This window comes from Microcaecilia unicolor, chromosome 1, assembly GCF_901765095.1.
Source record: "Microcaecilia unicolor chromosome 1, aMicUni1.1, whole genome shotgun sequence".
NCBI classification, from domain to species: domain Eukaryota; kingdom Metazoa; phylum Chordata; class Amphibia; order Gymnophiona; family Siphonopidae; genus Microcaecilia; species Microcaecilia unicolor.
Window position 1 is genome coordinate 636923398 of NC_044031.1, and position 9067 is coordinate 636932464.

General features: G+C 42.4%; 1 pseudogene; it reads right to left on the bottom strand.

The window, feature by feature from the left end:
* Positions 1-659: 659 nt before the first annotated feature.
* On the bottom strand, positions 660-2927 carry LOC115460789 (annotated as a pseudogene).
* Positions 2928-9067: the final 6140 nt, after the last annotated feature.

A 9067-nucleotide genomic window follows, 5' to 3' on the forward strand; every position in this document is an offset into this window, starting at 1 on the left:
AGGTGCCATCAAAATTTGCACTTACCATGTGGTAAAATACTATGTTAAGCTATGGTAACTTCAAATGTTACCTCATTTAAGTAGAAGGGCCTTTTTCTAGGATAAAATCCATGCTTTCTCCATGTATGCTTTTATATAAAGGATAAAATATCTAATGCATTTACGTAGAGTAGATTCAGTAAACGGAGTCCAAATTTAAACACCGGGAAGATCCATGCTAAACTGAAATTCTTTAAAGGGTGCCAAGCACCCTTTATAGAATAGAGTTTAGTGCCAATAGCTGTGCCCAGCTTTGGGTGAGAGGACTTATGCATTCTGAAACCTAGTGTAAATCCTGGCATGCAAGTTGGGTGTGCAACCCAGGAACTCTATAACACTGCATCTAAATATTTGGAACAACTCAACCCACCCATTCCCCTCCCATGGCCAAGCCCTCTTTTGGGTTCTGCACAAGACACTTTGGGAACATAGAATTTTAGAATTGCATGTAAGCAGATTCACATGTAAGTCCAAATTAGTGCCACTTAATGCCAAAAATTGATTGGTAAGGGCTTAACTAATTAAATTACCCACAAATCTGCTCTGCATTCCCAAATTTAGGTGCGCAAAGTTTGTATGACCTTTATAGAATCCACTGAATACTGTCTGAGATTCTCAAATTATGAGGTATAATTATATAATATGGAGAAATAATATAAAACTCTGTCCTGGTCCATTGTATAATTTGAACTGGGCCTCATGTACATAAAAATCACAGTGCCATAAAACAAGGTCACACAGAGAAAGTGGGAGGCACAGGTATTGAAAGCCTTGTGCCTGCCTGCTGCAGAGGGCATCCTTAGGATGGAGCAGAGGATGTAGGCATAAGAAATGAAGATGACCATCAGGGTGCCAATTTGAATACTGCCTCCAAATAAGAACAGTAAGATTTCATTCAATGACATGTCAGAGTAGGAGAGCTTTACAAGGGGTGGAATGTCACAGAAGAAATGAGTAATCTTGTTGGATTTGCAGAAGGACAGACTGAAGGTACTGGCTGTTTGAACAAGGGCATTGATGAAACCACCAAAATAGGCACAGGTTACCAATCGAATACAAATATTGTTTGTCATTACCTTGCCTTCGAGGGGCGCCACTGCCCTGCCGTCGGTCTGCTCACTTGCAAAATCTTTCACCTGAACTTGTGATTCTTCTATCTCCGCTGCCCTCCCCTTTTCATGCAAAGGAGCAGTATTAATTGAGGCAGGCACACTCTTCAAGTTACGTGAGAATACAACCAGATTGCTATTTATGCTTCGGTTTGGGGCTAGCTCCTCAGTCAGGGTGAGTTTCAGAGCTTGAAACAGCATTCAAATTAAAGAGAACCTGAAATTTTAAAAGTGCTAAAAATAAGTATTTGCCTTAAATCTAATTGCAGAATTCAGGTGCTGGGAGTCTGTACTTGGTTGTCATATGCTCAGATTTGTTTAAATCATATGCAAATTAGTCCGGTGTTTTTCACTAAACATTCCCATGAGTGTCTGTATGTTAATCTGCATTCAAATAGAGCTCTCTGATTGGATGATCAGCTTCTGTTAAGAAATCTGCCCGGGAAGTGAACAGAGTGAGAGCTGTCCTTTGCCAAGAGAGACATCCAGCTGTGACTTCCTGTGTTTGTTGACTGAAGTTATAAAAGAGTGCCTGATTGTGGTAAATGAGAAAATATAAGTGAAAAGAGATTGGTGGCGATTGAAGTTTCTCTAGTGAGAAAAGGATCTGAATATTTCAGGATTACTTGAAGTTTATGAAGAATAGAAAAGGGTGAATTTCAGTTTAAGAGTGTTTAAATCCTATAAGCTATATAAAGGCTAGGTAGATTTAAGTGACTGTAAGCAAGAAAACCTTAATATTTGATCTGAAATAAATATTTGATCTGATATAGTTGATCAGAGATAAATGTTTGATCTGAATTATATCCTTTGGTGCAAAGGAGATTAGAATGCAATAGAGTATTTCTTTCTGTTTACCAGTACAGTCAAATAATTCCATTCCACTTAAATAATTTTTTGTTATATATATGAGGGAGTAGTATCTGGATTTGTTGTAAATCAAATTGATTCCATTCACAGGAATTCATATTCCTTCATGCATTCATCCGATATTATCTTTTAAGGATGAAGTTTTATTTTATGTTCACTCTGTCTCTTGTGAGCTGAGCACAGTTAGTTTCCTCGGCTGGCACGACTACATATTAGAGGTATTTTGATACTGTGTGAAGTTTTACCATAGACGGATGACATATATAAAACATTCTCCTTGGATAGGATGTGATATGTAAAAATACATTTTGCTTTAATGAAATTGCTAAACTTTAGAGTCAGAGACTTATCAATGAGGGATACATACAGTGCTATTTTTTCCTGAGGTCCGGCTTACTTGCCTGCTCCCTTCTGTTCCTGCTCTGCTGGACGGGGTGGGGGGGGCGCCAACCGATAGTCTGCAGGGGGGCACCAGAGACCCTAGGCACGGCCCTGGTCATTACAGTGGTATAAAGTAATGGGTTGCATATGGCAACATAGCGGTCATAAGACATAAGTGCAAGAAGTAATGCTTCTGTGCCCCCCATTAGAATAAAGAAAAACATTTGAGCTGCATAGCCAAGGAACGAAATGACTTTTCTTTCTGATAGGAAATTGATTAGTGTTTGAGGGACAATAACTGTTGAGTAAAAGAGATCTACAAAGGACAAATGTCTGAGGAAGAAGTACATGGCAGTCTGAAGCCTAGGATCTTTAGTAATGACCATAAGCATGCCAATATTGCCCAATATTGTTATGATGTAAACCAATAAAAACAGAGTAAACAGTGGGGAGAATCTGTAGCTCTGGATCATCGGTGAGTCCTAAGAGAATGAATTCAGTCACTGAGGAATGATTCCTGATGTCCATGGGGTGATGGAACGTTTTCTTCCAAGTAAATTTTTGAATCTTATTCTTCTTTTATGAGGCTTCCTAGTTGGAATATAGTATACAAATATAAAAGTAATTATATTCAGTAATTATGTATGCATTGAACTAGTCTAACTTACATTATAATAGGTTATCTCTGTTATCTGTGTATACCTGAAACCTAAATATTATGGTGAGCCCTAGAACATCAATACACCTTTTGGGAAAAAAAAAAGTATATTGGATTACTACAAATCCCTACACATACATTCCTTTTCTTCCTCTAATGTCCAACATCGTCTCCATTTTTCTTCCCATCCACGTATGCCCAGCATCTTCTGCATCTCCCTTTTCTTCCCTTCCATTCATGCTCAACATCTCCATCTATCTTCTTCAACATTCATGCTCAACTTTCCCCCCTCTCTTTCCTTCCTCTCCATCCATGCCCTGCATCTTCATTTTCTACTCTCCCCCGCCGTATCCAGCATCTCAATCCTCTCCCTTTCTTTCCTCTGCATTCATGCTCACCATCTCCCCTTATCTTCCCTCACACTCTCTGTCCTTCCTCTCTATCCATGTCCAGAATCTCTCCCCACTTTTTACCTTTTTTCTATACTCATGTCCAGCATTCCCCTACATTTTCCCTTATCCTAGACTTATGTCTGGGATCTCTTTCTCTCTTCCTTTATCTTCCACTGATGTCCAGCATCAATGATATGTCTTGTCTGTCTGTATTATTTAGATTGTAAGCTCTTTTGAGCAGGGACTGTCTCTTTGTGTCAGGTGTTCAGCGCTGTGTGCGTCTGGTAGCGCTATACAAATGCTAATAATAATAATAATAATAATATATGGCATCAAAGATCTCCACCAGAGGGAGAGAAGAAGCTGTGCCGAGAGAGGACAATTGGGCACAGATTACAAGACCCTGCAGGACTGATCTCATGACTCCACCTGCCCTCAAACTGAAGAATCTGTATGCAGCCTTGGAAGTGGAGGAAGTGAGAAAATCCCAGGAACAAGAAGAAACAAAGCATGAAACCCCTAAAGTTACTGTGGAGGAGTGGCCTAGTGGTTAGGGTGGTGGATTTTGGTCCTGAGGAACTGAGTTTGATTCCCACTTCAGGCACAGGCAGCTCCTTGTGACTCTGGGCAAGTCACTTAACCCTCCATTGCCCCTTGTAAGCCGCATTGAGCCTGCCATGAGTGGGAAAGCGCGGGGGTACAATTGTAACAAAAATAAAAAAAATACTGAATCATTGACCAACATGAAACAAAACGTAGTGATGTTTGGCGACTCCCTTCTAATGGGTACAGAGGCATCCAGCTGCTAACCAGACATGATATTGCCACTGTTGCTGTCATAATCATTGTGCCCCCCCCCCCACTGCTGCAGAAGTGAAAGAAAAGGCCAGTACAGGACTTTACAGCCCTTACCCATACTAAGCCACAAACCCCCTACCCTGACCTTCTATGTTAGAGGGGTCAGGACTGGCAAACAAGACACCAAGGCTTTAAGTTCCTGTGCTGCCTTTTATTTACAATTCTGCAGCACAGTAATGTGGCTGCCCAGCATTCTTCTGGCTTTAACCACTGCCTCATCACACTGATTTGACACCTTCAAATCAGCAGAAACTGAGGCTCAGAAATCTCTACTGATAAGCCCATAAGCCTTTCCTCTCTATCTCATAAATCTCATTTACATTTTGCACTATGAATTCATCCCTCTGCACTTCTTTGCATTAAAGATCAACTGCCAAGTATTTGGCTGGTTCTTTAGTTTATTTAGATTTTATACATCTATTTTTTAAGATCTGGAGCCATTCAATCCATGTATCTGTATATCTTCATTTGACTGTAGAGCAGCGGTGTAGTCTGACACCCAATTTTGGGTGGGCCTGGGCCAAAGATGGGTGTGCAGAAGAACAACGCCTTGTCTCACAAGTGATTTGGTCTCTCCCTCTCTCACCTGCATACCATGTAGAGGGGCATTTTTGGAAGGGATGTCTATGTTTTGATATGGACGTCCTCGCAAAACGTCCCAATCTAGGGGCGGGGAAACCCTTATTTTTGAAACAAGATGGACGTCCATTTTTCGTTTCGAAAATACCGTCAGGGACGTCCAAATCCTTAAATTTGGTCGCCCCTAGACTTGGTCGTTTCTAATTTTTGGCGATAATCAAAAACAAGGACATCCATCTCAGAAACGACCAAATGCAAGAAATTTGGTCATGGGAGGAGCCAGCATTTGTAGTACCCTGGTCCCCCTGACATGCCAGGACAACAACCGGGCACCCTAGGGGGCACTGCAGTGGACTTCAGAAATTGCTCCCAGGTACATAGCTCCCTTACCTTGTGTGCTGAGCCCCCCAAACCTGTCCAAATCCCACTACCCACAACTGTACACCAGTACCATAGCCCTTACAGGTGAAGGGGGCACCTAGATGTGGGTACAGTGGGTTTCTGGTGGGTTTTGGAGGGCTCGCTGTTTCCTCCACAAATGTAACAGGTAGGGGGGAATTGGCCTGTGTTCGCCTACCTGAAGTGCACTGCACCCACTAAAACTGCTCCAGGGACCTGCTCCAGGGTGGTGGACGCTTGGAATGCCCTCCCGCGGGAGGTGGTGGAGATGAAAACGGTAACGGAGTTCAAACATGCGTGGGATATGCATAGAGGAATCCTGTGCAGAAGGAATGGATCCTCAGAAGCTTAGCTGAAATTGGGTGGCGGAGCAGTTGGGGGGAAGAGGGGGTGGTGGTTGGGAGGCGAGGATAGGGGAGGACAGAGTTATACGGTCTGTACCAGAGCCGCTGATGGGAGGCGGGACTGGTGGTTGGGAGGCGGGAAATACTGCTGGGCAGACTTATATGGTCTGTGCCCTGAAAAGGACAGGTACAAATTCAAGGTAAGGTATACACATATGAGTTTGTCTTGGGCAGACTAGATGGACCATGCAGGTCTTTTTCTGCCGTCATCTACTATGTTACTATGTTACATACTGCTGTCATGGACCTGAGTATGACATCTGAGGCTGGCAATCAATATTTTGAAAGATATTTTTTGAGGGTGGGAGGGGGTTAGTGACCACTGGGGGAGTAAGGGGAGGTCATCCCCGATTCTCACCAGTTGTCATCTGGTCACTTTGGGCACCTTTTTGTGCCTTGGTCATAAGAAAAACACAACCAGGTAAAATCGTCCAAGTGTTCATCAGGGACGTACTTGTTTCTTTCGATTATGGGTCGAGGACGTCCAAGTGTTAGGCACACCCATGTCCCGCCTTCGCTACACCTCTGATACGCCCCCTTGAACTTTAGCCATCCCTGCGATGGAAAGCAGTTGGGGACGTCCAAAATCAGCTTTTGATTATACCAATTTGGACAACCCTGTGAGAAGGACGCCCATCTTCCGATTTATGTCGAAAGATGGGCATCCTTCTCTTTCGAAAATGAGCCCGATGGTCTCTCAAACATCACCCCCCCAGCATACCTTTTAAATAGCAGATTTTCACCAGCAGTGAGCAGAAACTAATATACACTGCTCATGTTGGCTCCACACCCTTCCCTCTGATGCAACTTCCTGTTTCTGCATAGGCGAGAATACATCAGAGGGAAGGCTGTGGGGCCAGTGCGAGCAGTATGTATTTGTCGCTGCTCGCTGCAGGCAAAGATCTGCTATTTACAAGGTATGCAGGAGAGACAGCTCTTGGGGAGTTTTCGGCTGGTGGAGCTTGAGAATCCCTGCCAGCCACATCATAGGTGGGCCTGAGCCCAAAGTGGTTGGGCCTGGACCTACCCAGGCCCACCCTTGGCTACATCACTGCTGTAGAGTTATCTGTGAATGCCAGGTGCCCTTGGCCTGGATTGGCCGCTGTCGTGGACAGGATGCTGGGCTCGATGGACCCTTGGTCTTTTCCCAGTGTGGCACTCCCACACATTTATGTTTATTATTGATTTGATGAATCTCCAAATCCTGGAAAATCTCATATTTATTTATTTGGATTTTGCTCACATCTTTTTTCAGTAGTAGCTCAAGGTGAGTTACATTCAGGTACACTGGCTATTTCTCTGTTCCTGGAGGGCTCACATTCTAACGTTGTACCTGAGGCAATGGAGGGTTAAGTGACTTGCCCAAGATCACAAGGAGCAGCAGTGGAATTTGAACCTGCCAACTAGGAATATCAAGACTAATGCTCTAACCATTAGGCTACTCCTCCATTTGATTAATCTGATCTTCAAAAGTTAAGCAACAATCCAAAATAAAGCCCAAAACCCTAGATTATTTTTCTACATTTAAAACTAACCCATTAGACAGAACTAGATTAGAAAGAATGTCTTTCTCATAATTAGTGAACCATAAAACTTAATATTAGCGTGATGTAATTGTAGCATATGCTCTCTGGCCTAGGTGCAGCCATTTTTGGGAGTGGGGGCTTTTCTATCTAACCACATTTTACAAATATATAAAAAGAAAAGAAAACTACAGACACATCCAAAACTATCTTTAGAAAGCTACAGAGGAAACAATAAAAAAGAAAGCAACAGAGGAAAGCAGAGGTAACAAATAAAAACTATAACTAACTGCTGTTGCAGAAAAGTTCACCAGAACTCACACATATTAAAAGTCTCAACAAGTTTTTTCTCAAAGGATTGAAAGGATTGCTCAGCTCGCAAGACTAGAGATAAATTATTCCAGAGCCAAGGGGACAGGAAGAAAAGGCAGAGGATCTTGAAGATTCTCAATGAGCCTGAGATGGAGAAGTCTATGATCATTGAGAGATCGCAACAGTCGTGAAGGGGAATGAGGAATTGTAAAACAAGATAAGTAATCTGGAATACCATCATGTAAGGCCTTGAACAATAGAGAGATAGAATCTTGATCTGAATGCTGGCCTGAATGAGAAGCCAGTGCAATTTCGACAAAAGTGGAGTAACAGAGTCCCAGTGCCTTGCTCTACAAAGAAATCAACAATTGTACTTTGCAAGGATTGCAACCATTTAGGCTCCTGTATATGTGATATTTCAGTAATCTAGCCGGGTGGTGACAAAAACATGGTAAATAGTATGCAGAGACTCTATATCCAAATGATGACACGTTCAATATTCTAACAGAAAACAGTGACACATTGCCCCTTTAATCAGCCTGAATGAAATCTTCAGCCATTACTTGATATTGTAAGTGCCCAGCACTCCCTCTGGCCATCTACCAGGTGGATTTGAAGCCCATCCGCATATCTTCTCAGCATTCTCTCTTGGGTGACTCCCGGGTCCACCCTGATCCACTCAGGACCTCTGATCCAGGTGTCTAGCGCTCCCTGTAGCCACCTAACAAGTGCTGTGTAGGACATGCAACCCATCTGCATATCTTTCCACCATTCTCCGGAGTGAATCCTAGGTCTACCCAAGGCCTCTGCTCCAGGTGCATAACGCTTTGGTAGGATTATCATTATTTTATTGTATGTATATGGTATGTTTTGTTTTATCATTTTTAGGTGTGTTATATGTCCTTATGATAAAAGTTCAAGCATGCCCCTGATGTAGGCAGTTCATTGCTGAAACATGTTGGGCTTTTATTAACACATGATAAGACCATACAAGCACTTTTTTAAACTGAAGGTTGCTTTAAATAAACTTCAATTCACTTTTCTTCCACTGGCTGGTTCTTTTGGCTGTATTTTGTTCCCTGGATTGCTGCTGCTGCTTTGTTGTGTCATCAGTGCATGGCCATTTTTTAAAAATTACCATATGAGCATTTACCTCTACCCATTTTCTAGGTGGTGTGTCCTGCGTTTTCCGTGTGCTAATCAGCGCAGGGTAGTATAGATGGACCAACTGGTTAATATAGGAACACCTACTCTGCCCATGACACATATTCTTGAAAAAATTAGAAACATTTTTTAGCAAGTGGTTAATGCACACAGATTTTAATGTTACCACAGGATCCCTGAGAGTGTCCTGAGGTACTCTATTTTTTGTTGTTAGGTGCAAATTAGCACCCAATGCAGCTAAGTAATGGACCCCTAAACGTTCTAATGCATTAATACAGAAAATGCTCATTATTAGTGAACAGAACTCAATTAGAAAATAAATGGGAATTGCTGGAAATAACACATATTTTTGTGTGCATTCATTTGGAAGTCCACTTCA